General features: G+C 43.6%; 1 protein-coding gene and 1 long non-coding RNA gene across 3 annotated transcripts in view; both read left to right on the plus strand.

Moving 5' to 3' along the window:
• Positions 1–16,109, plus strand: part of DCC (DCC netrin 1 receptor) — a 1,118,040-nt gene that overhangs the window by 114,334 nt on the left and 987,597 nt on the right. The window lies entirely within an intron of this gene.
• On the plus strand, positions 4,233–14,635 carry LOC143793676 (uncharacterized). Its single transcript, XR_013220191.1, has 3 exons — positions 4,233–5,085; positions 5,132–7,425; positions 12,166–14,635. It is a non-coding gene; the product is annotated as an uncharacterized LOC143793676 (long non-coding RNA).

Consider the following 16,109-nt stretch of genomic DNA (forward strand, 5'->3'; position numbering starts at 1 on the left):
TGCAGCTAAGGCCATTGGTCCTTCAGGAAGGGTCCTGTAGGTGCTCACGCTCTGTGGCAGCCTCTCATTGGTCCTTCTGGGAAGGTCCTGTACGTGCTGCAACTATTTAAGGCTTGCATGGCCGCACGGCCATGCGCTAGTATTATTCTATGTTATGTGCTTTGTGCCAGTGTGGTCATGTGAGTTTGTGTTCAGGGACCCGGCTGAAATAAGCCCCTAGAATGCTGGCACCTCCGGCGAGGAGATTTTGTGTGAATGTATTCAGGGACCAGGCTGAAATAAGCCCCTAGAATGCTGGCACCTCCGGCGAGGAGTTTTGTGTGCATGCATGACCACTGACTGCTCTCAGTTGAGTAGTTAGCCTGTGCCTCTGTGAGGTCTAACAGGGCGCAGTGCTTTGAGTTTCGGCTACTCTGTGAAGTAACAGGGTTAGCTCATACCGCCATATAGTTCCACCGTTTGCTAGCAGCAGGTTCTCCTGCACGGTGGACCCCGGGCTGCGAACGCATCTATTATAATAAAACCTCTATATTTACTCGGTGCGTTCCGCTAGCCCTAACAGCTTATCAGATAGATATACTTCTTTTTCTACTTGTGAGCGGCTCCTTTGCCTCCTGAAATCAGCACTCACTCTGGAAAGCCTCTAGAACCAGCAGTAACATTCAATTCCAGACAGACTGAGGGATCAGATTACAGCTGTCTTTTGAAGTCTATGGAGAAGGGAGAGTGAAGAGCAGAGTGAGAGAGAGACACACACGGATGATGTTGCTGCTTTCCTGGAGGCAATCAACTCCAAGAAGATTAGGTCCTTAGTTGTTTTTGCTCCCCAGCACTGTAGGAGAATAATTGTAACAAGTAGACCACCCTGTGCATCATTTTATTAATTAGTACTCCTCGTGCAATCAGCATAAGGTACAATGTGAAATGTCCAAAACTCCATGACTTCACGATACCTCTCCAATTTTTTTACGGACTCCGATTTCTTACAATACATCTACTATATAAAATCCTATCCAGGCTGCAATTCACATCACAGCCACAAGGTGGCCATATGCAGATATACAGAATAAACATCTCCCGACAGAGTATCACAAAACCATTTTTTTTTTTAAGCTTTTCATTCTGAGCTTCACATTATGAGATGTTTCAAGTTAAGAGGAAGGCGATATCTGTATTTCTTTCATGGCGAAGATCAATACAGTGGGAAGGGGGATTTATTAATCTTTTACAAGCAATTCCTTTGAGTGGGGTTGAGCACATCGGATTGGCAGTGGAGATGAAAGTGAGATGATGTCAGATCTTAGACTAAAACATGAGCTTAATGGTGGATAAATGCCCAGGGCTGGTAGAATGAAAAGTGGTTGTGGTTTTGCATGTATGTTTAAGACAAAGTTAACATTTTGTGAAAAAGTAGAATTTGGCAAAGATGTATCTGTTACTGCACTGTGCCAATAGCTTGTCAGAAATCCTTCTATAACCAGGAATATACACATAGAAGCATTTAATTGCAAAAATCTGGATGACGTTCAGTTCACTCCAAAATTGTTTAGACAATAATTAGCTGTTGATTCATTTTTACAGTGTACATTTATAAGGAAAATCTGTTGCATGCGGCGACCACTAGGGGGAGCTAAGTGCATATGGATGTACAATGTGCTGAAGACTCAGAGATCTGAACGCAGTGGGCTCCCCCTGGTGGGTGGTGCAAGTAGCTGCAATGACATATCACAGCAAGAAGGAAAAGGTATTTAGCCCCTCAAACACTGCGCAGCCCTGAGATTTTACATTAGAGCTGAGAAGTTTCCAATCATGCCTCCGAAAACAGAAGCGCATAGAGCCAGCTAAGAAAATACGCTGTGACAATCTTAACGAATACAGATGGGAATTCTAAAAAATGTCTCATTAATAAGTAACACCATAATCATATTATATTAACTAAAATGTTTGCAGGAGAGAAAACCTTCTCTCAGTGTTTTTTTTTTTTTTTTGTGTGATTTAAATCATCAATAAAATATTAAGGTCTGAACTTCTCTGGAGGTGAATCATGTCCAACTTACATCTACGAGATGTAAAAAAGGCAAAGGGAGAGGTTTTTCTTTTAATCCACTTCAATCTTCAATAATCATAGAAATGTCTGGGGTTAGAATGTAACACCTTCTCTATTCTGATAGAACGCGTTTTATCAAAAGATCTAATAGTATGGTAATACCTAAGACTTACATAAATTAACACGACTCATATATGCCGGATATATGAAAAGCTGCAAATTTGACAGATTTTGTCTCGCTGTCATCAAGTCATCAAAAGCGGAACTAAATATATATATATATATATATATATATATATATATATATATATATATATATATATATATATATATATATACAGCTCTGGCAAAAATTAAGAGACCACTGCAAAATGTTCAGTTTCTCTGATTTTTCTCTTTATAGGTATGTTCTCGAGTAAAATGTAAATTGTAATAAATTGTATTGTAATAAAGTAAAATAGTCAAAATTAAAGATAATACCCAGTGCTTTCAGACCTCAAATAATGCAAAGAAAACAAGTTCATAATCATTTCGAAACAACAATACTAATGTTTTAACTCAGGAAGAGTTCAGAAATCAATATTTTGTGGAATAACCATGATTTTTAATCACAGCTTTCATACGTCTTGGCATGCTCTCCACCAGTCTTTCACAGTGTTCCTGGTACAAAAATGTAAGCAGTTCTTCTTTGTTTGATGGCTTGTGACTATCCATCATCCTCTTGATTACATTCCAGAGGTTTTCAATGGGGTTCAGGTCTGGAGATTGGGCTGCCCATGGCAGGGATTGGATGTGGTGGTCTCTTATTTTTTGCCTAGAGCTGTAAATATATATCAAAAAGTTAATTTATTTTAGTTCTTCAAAAATAAAAGTGAAACTCATATTATATAGAGTCATTACACACAGAGCGATCTATTTCATGTGTTTATTTCTGTTAATGTTGATGATTATGGCTTACAGCCAATGAAAACCCAAAACTCATTATCTCAGTAGATTGGAATAATTAACAAAAAACACCTGCAAAGGCTTCCTACACACAGCAGAGTAGCTTGCTCCAAGCCTGTTCTTGGTAGCCATTTTGGAGCTTAAAGGTCAATGCGAACACTGCATGCGTGACAATCATTTTCTGATGAAATATGGAGCTGGAAGGACCATAAACCCAATAAGTTCTTATGCAGATAAAATTAATTAATAGAATGTGGGCAGTGGGGCTTACCTGGTTGAGTTGTGTGATCACCACCGCTAGAAAGGCTTAGGCTAGGTTCACATTGCATTAGGGCAATCCGTTTAGCGCTAGCGCTAGCGGATTGCGCTAACGCAATGTTTATTTAGGGGCCGCGTTAGGGGTCGTGTTAACGTCCCCGCTCTCGCAGATCCCCGATCTGCGAGAGCGGGGAACGGACCTCGGGCACGCCGCAGACACTGCAAGCAGCGTCCGAGGCGCACCACAGAAGAACGGCACATCGCTAGCGTGAGCCGAAAAAGGCACGCGCTAGCGATGCGCTGCAGGCGAAATTTACATTGCTGTCAATGGGTGCGCTAACGGACCCATTGCACGGCGTTAATTGCGACATTTTCGCCGTGCAATGCTGTCCGTTAGCGTGCACACATTAACGCAATGTGAACCTAGGCTGCTGCAGACCCAGGGCTATGAAAACATCAAGGAATGGAGCAGAATGAGTTAAATCTGGGCTGCTGGTGGAAAAGTGATGAGGATTCAATCATCCAAGAAAGAGTTTTATGGGTCAACGTGTTTCGAAGTGTCACACTTCTTCATCAGGACAAACCACAGCTGTTCAACAAACCGTTAGGTGTGGTTTGTCCAGATGAAGAAGTGTGACAATTCGAAACACGTTGACCCATAAAACGCATTCTTGGAACCCTGTCCCCTCATCACTTTTCAGTTGGCAGAGCAGATTTAACTTGTTTTTCTCCAACCCTTGATGTAGTCATTTTCTGATGACATGTTCCCATTGGTCCATTGGGAAGGGAAGCTGAAGCTATAGGGGTCACTGGTCTCCCGTTTTCATTTCGATTGATGAAATTGCTTTAATTCTGCATCCGTTATTCTAAAAAGTCTGCCACGCAGATAACTGTTCTACCACTTGTTTCCAGCAAATGTAATATTCGATAGGGTCCAAAGATGCAAATTCCAGCTATGGTGGCTCTTGTGGTCGGACATTTCATAGTCTGACTGCTCTTCCTTCTTAGCTGCCAGAATCCCCTTTCCTCCACCCGTAACGTAGCGTAATGCTTTTACTACAAATGTTATATATTTTATTAAAGTCTCATAAAAGGTTCAAATATTATAAAATTATAACTCTCTTTTTCAATTTTGTAATTTTTGGCAATTTTGTCATTTTTGGTAATTTTGTAAAGAGCCATTGAAGTACAACTACTATTACTTCTGCTGCTATTAGAAATCATTCTAGTTTAGACTTTTCATGACTTAAATAGAACAAAGTAAACCTTAGATTCAATTTAATCTAACAATGCTCATGACAAGCATTAGCATATCATCTGCATTTCATAAATCGGCACAAATGAATTATACAAGAAGCATGAAAGGGAGCCGGCGTATCATTTTCTGTTACATTTTACATTTAGATTTTTTCGTTTTTTTATATAATTTTACATAAAACAGTTGAGTTTTTCGTTAAATGTTAACTTATTTCAATCAAGGCTAAAATAAATTTATTTTCAAGCCATTTCTCTGCGAAATGTGTAGAAGATTTCATTGTGTAATATATAATAAAATACATTGAAAAACCCCAATGTTTTTCTCCACCCTGCTGATGCCGCCATTGATCATAGGATCTCCAGGATCGGATGGCTTGGATATGTGTTTTCTCCAATCCCTGTCTTTACCATTTCTTGGAACATTGGGACACCAACTTTGACACTTTTTAAAAAGGTTTTACTTTATTTTTATTTTTTTGGGACAACCCCTTTAAATTAGACTGGTAGCCCAAGTATAAATAATCACAAGGCCACGCCCATTGATCTGCTGTAATCTGTGCCGAAAACCAGCAACAGATGTTAAATTTTTATGCAGAGCCGTCACAGGTCAAAGGGATGGTCCAGTGTTAAATTACAAGTCTGCAGTCCCTCTGTGGCTAAAACTTGGAAATCTTCACATTGCGCACACTACGCAGTGTGAGGATTCTCCTGTGTGTCATGTGACAGCAAGTATGCAATTTGCATACTCCCAGCCACATTTCGACTAGACGTGCCGAGCCTCGCTCAAGACACTTGCATTGCGAGAAGATTTGCCCATCTAGTCTGAATGTGGCCAGGAGATTGAATATTGCATGACCACCACTCCCGGCGCCGACACAAGAGAATCCTCACACCGTGCAGCATGCACAATGTGAGGATTCACAAGTCTGCAGTCACATACAGTGACTGCAGACTTATAGTTTAAGTGCGGAAAACCCCTTTAAGTTGTTTCTTCAAAGGTACATCGTTTTTTTGCCTCTCGACTTCGTGCTTGCTGAGAGACATGAGCTCTTGAAGATTGACCATTTGGACTGGCGGCTTGGCAGCTTTCCTCTGTTGTATCACAATACCGAAGCTGCCCAGATCCTGCGATCAGAGTGACACCTGCAAGCTCTAAAGCAAAAAGCTTGCGAGTGTCTGCGCTCTGTTCCTAGGAAACTGTCCGCTGCTGACAGTCTGCAGAGGTGGCCAGTAACCCAGGCAATGAGCTGCAAACTATACAGAACCCTTTATTCTTGAGATCGGAGAGAATTTTCAATGAGATGTAAAGTGCAAAATTGATTGTTTTTACAAGCACTTTACAATTTTGCCGGGACAACCACTTTGAACACTACAAAGTCACCCCTGATGTCAATAGGTATTTTTTGACTAATATATTACTCTTTGGCTTGTCCAGAATGATGGGTGCTCTATATGAACATTCTGGGTTCTGGCCACGAGAAGAGGTTACCAAACATTGGAACCCCTCTGATTTGGCAATTTTTCGATTTCCTTGAAACTGGGTATAAATTCAGATCATGAACATTGTAGACAGTCCATGAATAAATTAGTAGCTCATGATGACACTTCCCGGTGCGATTGCAGCAGCTTGTGCAGAGATCCCCAGTGTATGAAAACTTAACGCGAGCGAGTGAGCATGACTCCGGTTTAACCTATGGAATCCCCCGCAGTGACGTCACGTAAGGAACACCTGGGGCATCCGTAGGGGAATGAAGGGAAGTTATAATGATGGCTGCAAGAAAAATCACCGATATCCTGGTAAATATGTTGTCTCATAATCACAAGAGAGGCAGCAGGGTGGTGAGATTGACTCGTGGAAGAGGAGAGAAAATGGCGGAATATGGAGCTTAGAGACACGAGAAACCATGGACTGAAACTGAACTTGAGAAGATACAGATTAGATATTAGGAAAAACTGTCTTGGGATTGACTATGGCCGTTTAACCCCTTTAATGCTGCTGTCAATGACTACAGCATCAACTTGGTTAACAGAGGGTGGAAGCTCCCTCTATAGCCCCATTGGCACTCTAAGATCTTAATCATGTGGTCCTGATTTTACGATGAAAATTTACGGCCAAATTGCGGCCTTAGAGTCTGCCGGCTGTAGTGGCCTGTTCAGAAGTTATCGACATTTAGATGATCAAAATACATTTCTTCATTCCTGTCATGTCACTTTGCATTAATTCCTGAAAAGCACCTGAAGGGTTAATAAACTACCTGGAAACAATTTTGAATACGTCGCGGGGTGCTGTTTTTAAAATTGGTATCATTTTTGGGCGCTTTCCAATATATAGGACCCCCAAAGTCACTTCAAAACTGAATAGATCCCTAAAGAAATATGTTTTGAAAATTTCCTTGAAAAAATGAAAAATTACGGAGACATATTTAACCCCTTTTTGACATCGGACGGGATAGTACATCCGACGACAGAAGCCCCACTTTGAGGTGGGCTCACCGCCGGAAGCCCACCTCAAAACCGCGACATGTCAGCTGTTTTGTACAGCTGACATGTGCCCACAATAGGTGCGGGTGGAATCGCGATCCGCCCGTGCCTGTTAACTAGTTAAATGCTGCGGTCAAACTCTGACAGTAGCATTTAACGCGCCCTTCCGGGCATCAAGCCAGAAATGTGCGCACCGCTGACCCCCATCATGTGATCAGGGGTCAGCGGTGCATCGGCATGACAACCAGAGGTTTCCTGCAGACCTCTATGGTTGCTGATGCCGGATTGCTGTGAGCGCCACCCTGTGGTCGGTGCTCATAGCAATGCAGTAATTCTGCTACATAGGGGCAATCTGAGCATCGCCTCTATGTAGCAGAGCCGATCAAGTTGTGGCAGCTTGGAGACTATTGAAGCATGCTAAAAATAAAACAAAAAATGTGATTAACCCCTTCCCGACCTTTGACGCATACGCTGCGTCATGAAAGTCGGTGCCAATCCGACCTATGACGCAGCGTATGCGTCATGGTTTGATCGCGTTCCTGCGGGTCCGGTGACCGGGGTCAATGAAATGTCACCGGACCCGCAGGTACGTGAGGACCTCTAGTTGACCCCAGGGGGGTGGCTTTGCCCCCCCGTGGCCACGATCGCTCCTGTGCCCTCTGTTTCACCCCCCTCCAGCTCTGATTGGAGAAAGCGTCCATGTGACGCTTTCCCTCCAATCAGATGTGGAGGGGCGGAGTGAAACATGTCTGACATCACTCTCCAGCTTCATCCCTTCCGTGGAAGCTGGAGAGTGAGGTTCCTGCGTGCTGCACCCGCCGCTGTCGCTGCCTGATCGCCGCCGCCGCTGCCACCTTACCGACGCTGCCGCCTATTCATCGCCGCCCCTGCTGACTCCTGACCGCCGCTGCCGCCTACCGGTACTCCCCCCCTTCTGCCTCCCTCTCCCCCCACCGTCCGATCCCCCCCCGCCATCCGATCCCCCCTGCACTCCCTCCCACACCCCAGAAATCACCCCCCTGCCCAGGGATCAACTTTCCCTGCTGCTCCTACAGCCACCCTCTAACGCCTCCCCCCCCCGGTGATCACCCACCCCAGTGATCACTCTTATCACCCCCTGCCCCCCTGATCACCCCCCCCCCCCCGCTCCTGGCTCCTGCATTTCCTCAGACCCCTTTGCCTGACAGCTCCCCCGTGCCCCGCTGATCGCCACCTGTCCGCCTTCCGGTCCGCTGATCGCCGCCTTCTGGTCCGCCTTCCGGTACTCCCCCCCCCCGTCCAATTTCCCCCCCCCTGTCCGATTTCCCCCCCCTGACCTCCACCCTCTCCCACGCCCCAGAAATCACCCCCCTGCCCAGTGATCACCCTTCCCTGCTGCAGGCTCCTACATCTCCCCTGCCCCCTCCTTCCCTCCGCTCCTGACAGCCACCTTCTGCCCCCCCCCCGGAGATCACCCACCCCAGTGATCACTCTAATCACCCCCCCCCCCCCGCTGCTGCTGGCTCCTGCATTTCCTCAGGTCCCTTCGCCTGACAGCTCCCCCGTGCCCCGCTGATCGCTCCCGTGTGATCGCTCCCACGCCCCACTGATCGCTCCTGCGCCCCGCTGATCGCTCCCGTGTGATCGCTCCCGCGCCCCACTGATCGCTCCCGCGTGATCGCTCCCGCGCCCCACTGATCTCTCCCGCGTGATCGCTCCTGCGCCCCACTGATCTCTCCCGTGTGATCGCTCCCGCGCCCCACTGATCGCTCCTGCGCCCTGCTGATCGCTCCCGTGTGATCGCTCCCGCGCCCCACTGATCGCTCCCGCGTGATCGCTCCCGCGCCCCACTGATCTCTCCTGCGTGATCGCTCCTGCGCCCCGCTGATCGCTCCCGCGTGATCGCTCCTGCGCCCCGCTGATCGCTCCCGTGTGATCGCTCCCGTGTGATCTCTTTCACGCCCCACTGATCGCTCCCGCGCCTCGCTGATCGCTCCCGCGCCCTGCTGATCGCTCCCCTTGCTGCTGCTGCCGGATCCTGCATCTCCTCAGACCCCCACACCTGAAAGTCCCCTCCTGCAGTAAAAAAGTTTCACTAAACACTCGCACATACACACACGCACACTGTAATAAAGCTTAGTTTTTTTTTACACACACCACACACACAATGTCCCGCTCGTCCCACTCATCCCAGTCACAAACGCTGTACTCGGCAGAGGAGGCATATTCTTTTATTGCCTCCGAAGCTGATAGTGAGGGAGAGGACCCCACTTTTTTGTATTCCTCTCACTCTTCCTCCTCCAGTGACACGGACTCGCCACCACCAAGAAGTCGCAGAACGAGAAATCGTCCGGAGCCCAGCGGAGGAGAGCTGGAGCCCAGCGGAGGAGAGCCGGAGCCCAGGGGAGAAGACACACAGCCAAGGGTAAGTAACCCCCAACCTAGTGCTAGTCATGCCCAACCTAGCACTAGTGCCCCCACCTGGACCCCCGTCCCTGAAAATTTTGCTGATTTCATTCCCCAATCAGGAATCCAATTTGAGACTGCCAACCTCAGGGAAATAGACTTTTTCAAAGTCTTTTTCTCGGAGTCAATCGTCAGTCTCATGGTGGAGCAAACAAATTTGTACGCCCTGCAATTTTTTTCCCTAAACCCAGTTTCATCATTTTCTGCTTGGAGTCCCGTTGACTCTGTAGAAATGTTGAAATATTGGGGACTGGTCCTTCACATGGGGATTGTGAAGAAACCAGAAATTCGCCAATACTGGAGTACTGATATTTTATATCAAACTCCAATATATGGCATGGTTATGATTCGCAAACATTTTGAAGCGATTCATAAATTTCTACATTTTAGGGACAACACCGACATCCTTCCCCGCGATGACCCGAATTTTGATAGACTGTTCAAAATTCGGCCTATCATCGAACACTTCAGCAACAAGTTTGCTGAAGTGTACATTCCCCAAAGGGAAATTTGTGTGTACACCACACACGCACCAACCTGACGTACACTACACCACATACCAACCTGACGTACACTACACCACACACACCAACCTGACCCTACGTCAGGTTGGTGTGTGTGGTGTAGTGTATGTCAGGTTGTTGTATGTGGTGTAGTGTACACCACACACACGCACCAACCTGACGTACACTACACCACATACCAACCTGACGTACACTACACCACATGTACACTACACACCAACCTGATGTACACTACGCCACACTCACCAACCTGACACTACATCAGGTTGGTGTGTGGTGTAGTGTATGTCAGGTTGGTGTGTGGTGTGGCGTACGTCAGGTTGGTGTGTGTGGTGTAGTATACGCCACACACACCAACCTGACATACACTACAACACACACACACCAACCTGATGTACACTATGTATGTCAAAAAAGTCAAATGGCGCTCCTTCCCTTCCGAGCTCTGCCGTGCGCCCAAACAGTGGTTTACCCCCACATATGAGGTATCAGTGTACTCAGGAGACATTGCCCTAGATAAGTTCCTTGGGGGGTCTAGTTTCCAAAATGGGGTCACTTGTGGGGGAGCTCCAATGTTTAGGCACACGGAGGCTCTCCAAACGCGACATGGTGTCCACTAAAGATTGGAGCTAATTTTTCATTCAAAAAGTCAAATGGCGCTCCTTCACTTCCGAGCTCTGCCATGCACCCAAACAGTGGTTTACCCCCACATATGAGGTATCAGTGTACTCAGGAGAAATTGCCCAACAAATTTTAGGATCCATTTTATCCTGTTGCCCATGTGAAAATGAAAAAAATTGAGGCTAAATAAAAAATTTTGTGAAAAAAAAGTACTTTTTCATTTTTATGGATCAATTTGTGAAGCACCTTGGGGTTCAAAGTGCTCACTATGCATCTAGATAAGTTCCTTGGGGGGTCTAGTTTCCAAAATGGGGTCACTTGTGGGGGAGCTCCAATGTTTAGGCACACGGAGGCTCTCCAAACGCGACATGGTGTCCACTAAAGATTGGAGCTAATTTTTCATTCAAAAAGTCAAATGGCGCTCCTTCAATTCCGAGCTCTGCCGTGCGCCCAAACAGTGGTTTACCCCCACATATGAGGTATCAGTGTACTCAGGAGAAATTGCCCAACAAATTTTAGGATCCATTTTATCCTGTTGCCTATGTGAAAATGAAAAAAATTGAGGCTAAATGAAAATTTCTGTGAAAAAAAAGGACTTTTTCATTTTTACGGATCAATTTGTGAAGCACCTTGGGGTTCAAAGTGCTCACTATGCATCTAGATAAGTTCCTTGGGGGGTCTAGTTTCCAAAATGGGGTCACTTGTGGGGGAGCTCCAATGTTTAGGCACACGGGGCGTCTCCAAACGCGACATGGTGTCCGCTAAAGATTGGAGCCAATTTTTCATTCAAAAAGTCAAATGGCGCTCCTTCCCTTCCGAGCCCTGCCGTGCCCACAAACAGTGGTTTACCCCCACATGTGAGGTATCGGCGTACTCAGGACAAATTGGACAACAACTTTTGTGGTCCAGTTTCTCCTTTTACCCTTGGGAAAATAAACAAATTGTTGCTAAAAGATCATTTTTGTGACTAAAAAGTTAAATGTTCATTTTTTCCTTCTATGTTGCTTCTGCTGCTGTGAAGCACCTGAAGGGTTAATAAACTTCTTGAATGTGGTTTTGAGCACCTTGAGAGGTGCAGTTTTTAGAATGGTGTCACTTTTGGGTATTTTCAGCCATGTAGACCCCTCAATCTGACTTCAAATGTGAGTTGGTCCCTAAAAAAATGGTTTTGTAAATTTTGTTGTAAAAATGAGAAATCGCTGGTCAACTTTTAACCCTTATAACTTCCTAGCAAAAAAAAATTTTGTTTCCAAAATTGTGCTGATGTAAAGTAGACATGTGGGAAATTTTATTTATTAACTATTTTGTGTCACATAACTCTCTGATTTAACAGAATAAAAATTCAAAATGTGAAAATTGCAAAATTTTCAAAATTTTTACCAAATTTCCAATTTTTTCACAAATAAATGCAAAAATTATCGACCTAAATTTACCACTAACATGAAGCCCAATATGTCACAAGAAAACAATCTCAGAATCGCTAGGATCCGTTGAAGCATTCCTAAGTTATTACCTCATAAAGGGACACTGGTCAGAATTTCAAAAAACGGCAAGGTCATTAAGGCCAAAATAGGCTGGGTCATGAAGGGGTTAAAAATATGAAAAAAAATAAAAAAAACACATAAAAGTTCAAATCACCCCCCTTTCACCCCATTCAAAATAAACAATAAAAGTAAAATCAAACCTGCACATATTTGGTATCGCTGAGTTCAGAATCGCCTGATCTATCAATAAAACAAAAAAGGATTAACCTGATCGCTAAATGGCGTAGCAAGAAAAAACTGTAGAAGTCTATGACCCCATTCTCCATTCTTCATACACTAATCTTCTTCCCCGCTGTTGTGTCTGTATAGTTTGGTCAGTGTTTTTTTTTTTCTCTCTAGAGGTTCTTTCTAAGCTGTGAGCTGTGACGTCTTCTCACTATTCAGATTCGTTGTAGAATGGCTGCTGCATTTTGTACTTCAAAGCCTCGAATTGCTCTAAAAAGATGTATATGACACCATTCTCCGTTCTTCATAAACTAATCTTCTTCACTGCTGTTGCGTCTGTAGAGATTGCTCAGTGTTTTATGGTTTTCTCTGACTAGAGGTTGTTAGCTGTGACGTCCTCTCACTATCCAGATTCGCTGTGGAATGGTTGCTGCATTTTGTGCTTCTGCTTTTATTCCCAAAAATTGGATGTGACTTTGATTTGCATTGAATTGATTCGCTCAGTGTTACTAAAAGTAAATGATGAATAAATAAGTAAATATATTGTTTTTTTTCAAGTTCTCCTCTTTGTACATCCATTTTTCCAATTTTTCTCCCAAGAATACACCACCGCGTGCTCTGATTTGATGTTAGTTATTGCTCCGGAGTTCTTCCAAGTGTAATTCCTGGTAAATTTATAAGCAGGATTTAATGGCTCTTTCTTCCTCCTCTGAGCCTTACCGCAGGGAACAATGAATACAATCACACATACATCTCCCATACGGCTTGGAGGGGAAGTTAAATAAGAATGTAGGAAATGATTTGTGCGGCTGTAAGAGCGGCTTTGTTCTGTAAAGGATTTCTTCTAACTACAGCAACTTCTTTGAAACTGTTAATTGCAATGTCTTTGCTAAATTCCTGCTGCCCTCCTTGGAAATGGATGTAGTAATAGTAGAAAACCTGCAGCCCGGATGATATTTCCTGACATTTATGCTTGCTGTGAAAAGTCTCTCCGGAGAAGTCCATTTTCCTTTATATGTAGTAAATTCATTAGTGTATAGTAATTATTTTAGTCCTACATTAATAGTTTATACCTCCTGGCTTTTTTCCTATAGTCGAATTTTTGGAGCTAAGTTTTATTTTTTTTAATAGTAGAAAAAAATCCATTTTTAATGCACTTAAAATTAAAGACTAATTTTTTAGCCTGCAACTGCCACTAGGGAGAGCTCTCTACACAAGGATTTGTTCACCAAATATTTAAAGGGATCTGTCATGTCCCTAAATGCTATTAACATGCAGATATAGGGTTAATTTGCAGATTACTTTCTAAAGCCATGAGGCCGTCGCACTGAAAGCCAGGCTACTGGGAGGAAATTACCTTTATTCCTCCCAGCGGCCTCCAGCTTTCAGTCATTGAGCTACAGTCGGGGCTGCTTCAGTCACCACTCAGTATATAGTGAGCAACGTCCTTGCAATGACTGACAGCTGGTTCAAATGTGCATCAGTGCTTAGCCGGCTGTACCCCTGTGACTGAAAGGAAGAAGTTGCTGGGAGGAAAAAAGTTAATAAATTGCACTCACCTCTGCTCTCAGGTCCAGCCTCCCATCATGACCTCTGTGCATCTTCTTCCAACCTCTTCCTCTTAAATATGTATATATATATGAACATATAGTCGTAAAACTTGTACATTAATAAAGATACATGTAAAGATATTCAGACAAATACATCTAAATTGTAAATTACTTTTCTAACTTGCAGTACTGTTTTTCACCACAGCTGCCAGCAAATTTTTATATTCAAACTAATGCAACAGCGCCCCCCCAGTTCACTTATATTTTTCAATTTAGTGGTACATAATTTTTTTTATTATTACTATTTGTTTTGTTTTTTTAATCATCATTCCAGTGTTTACATGAAACATACACTGCTGTATTCTTGACGAATATTCCAGGTTTCTTTTCTTACTATTTCAGTAATCCACACAAAATACAGAACACGATGAAATAAAAGAGTAAGAGGGTAAATCTTCCCCTCCACTTAAAAATGAAGCAGAGCAGAGTTATTGTCTTCAGTTAGCTCAGAGACAGAATACATTAGCCTTTTGCCGGCTGGTCCTGATGGGGAGGGAATCGAACACATGGCAGCCAGCGAAGACCTTGAACCCAAGTTTACTCATATGCCAGTGATATATTTGGTTGTATTCCCTGGGATAAACAGGGTGAGTAATTAACCATGTAAATTTGTGTAGTCATGGAATAATAATAATCGCTGAAGTCGTGGTGAATGCCGTGGAGATGATGCAATTCTTATTAGAATTTGGCAACCATTTTGTTGTTGACATTTTGGATATTTTTGTTTTTACACAATTTAAAAAAAAAAAAATAGTGAAAAAAAAACTGCAAAAACAAAACAATAAAATTCCCGTTAATGGTTGATAAACACATCCACAACATGTAAAGTCAGATTACTAACGGCACTGCCATTATTTATGGTCACACTCTACGTAGACCCATCGTTGGCAACTTCCGAGGATCACCACACCTTCGGAGAGCGTGAGAATACATTGCTTTTATTCCGTCTGACCTCCTTACCTCTATTATGTTTCCTATATGCTCCACTTATTCTTACACGCGACTCTACCGTATATATATCTTTTACGCTTGTTTTCTGAACCAAGATACCCACTTGATCTTTTTCCTTCTTTCTTGGCTTATTATTAGGCCCTCGAGGCAGAAAGACTCTTTTAATCCTCGAAATGGGTGAAATAATTTATTGGGGATTTCATAAGTATCTCCAACTTGGTGGCCCCTTTGTAATTCCTTCCTAGATTAGGTTCTCCCAGGCTGGGAATAGACATCTGTCTCTGAATTTCGAGTTGTGTTTTTTTCCTTTTCCCGGTAGACCCACCTAATTCTCGTTCTACAATTTTTCACTCTTAGTAATTCAATACTCCAGGTGCGTCACTGGTTTTCCAATTTTATTTTTTTCCTCTTTTTGACACAGAAGGCTCCTCGGCACAGTTGTTAAGACACAATGGACCCAGCATGGCCTTTCTCAATCCTCAGTTTTTAGATCTGTCTCCGGGGAACTTTGCATGACAATGGCCACCTACGGATGCTTTGACGCTCATTATGTTGGCCAAGAGTAGCATCTGTTTAAGGGTCTAGCGGCTGAAGGAGCTTCATTCATACATCCTCTCATTTCCATTTGGGTTCGTTCAGGTCGGCCTTTAATAAGGAGTCAGTGAAGCAGACGGCAAAATGGAGCAATCAAAACAAATGCTTCTATAAAAGAGCCGGGAACGTGCGCGGAAGCTAATAGTTTGATGTGTTAAAATATCAAAGTGCAGAAGTCACATTGTAACTGTGTACACTTAATCCGCCCCGGCAGGGTCAGAACTTTATACGCCACATTGGCTCCAAATTAGAGCCTGTAGGAGATAAGAGAAGAAGGGGGGGATTTATCCTATTTATTAGTATGGCGACATCAAATTTAGGACATTTTTGGTGACTATTTTAAAAGTTTAAACCTTAAAAATAATTTGCTCCGAATTCTTTGGATAGCAACATTTATGACGGCGCTCCGAGACTCTTGAAAAGCTAAATTTCACAATTTTCCGGACAATCTGCTGTATTGCTAATTGACCCCATTTTAACGTTAATTTTTTGAGAAATATTTCGAGAAAAAAGTTCCTAGAACTAAAGTTCTGTGCAGTATAAGTGAAGGAGAATTCTAAAACACCATTTTTAAGATCTTCTTTTGTTCTAGTCCTTATTTTTTTTTTCTCGGGGTCTGGTGCAGAAATTCCGGAGGGAAACTAATGCTGAAACAGATCCCTTAGAT

The sequence above is a fragment of the Ranitomeya variabilis genome, chromosome 1 (assembly GCF_051348905.1).
Source record: "Ranitomeya variabilis isolate aRanVar5 chromosome 1, aRanVar5.hap1, whole genome shotgun sequence".
Taxonomy (NCBI): Eukaryota; Metazoa; Chordata; class Amphibia; order Anura; family Dendrobatidae; genus Ranitomeya; species Ranitomeya variabilis.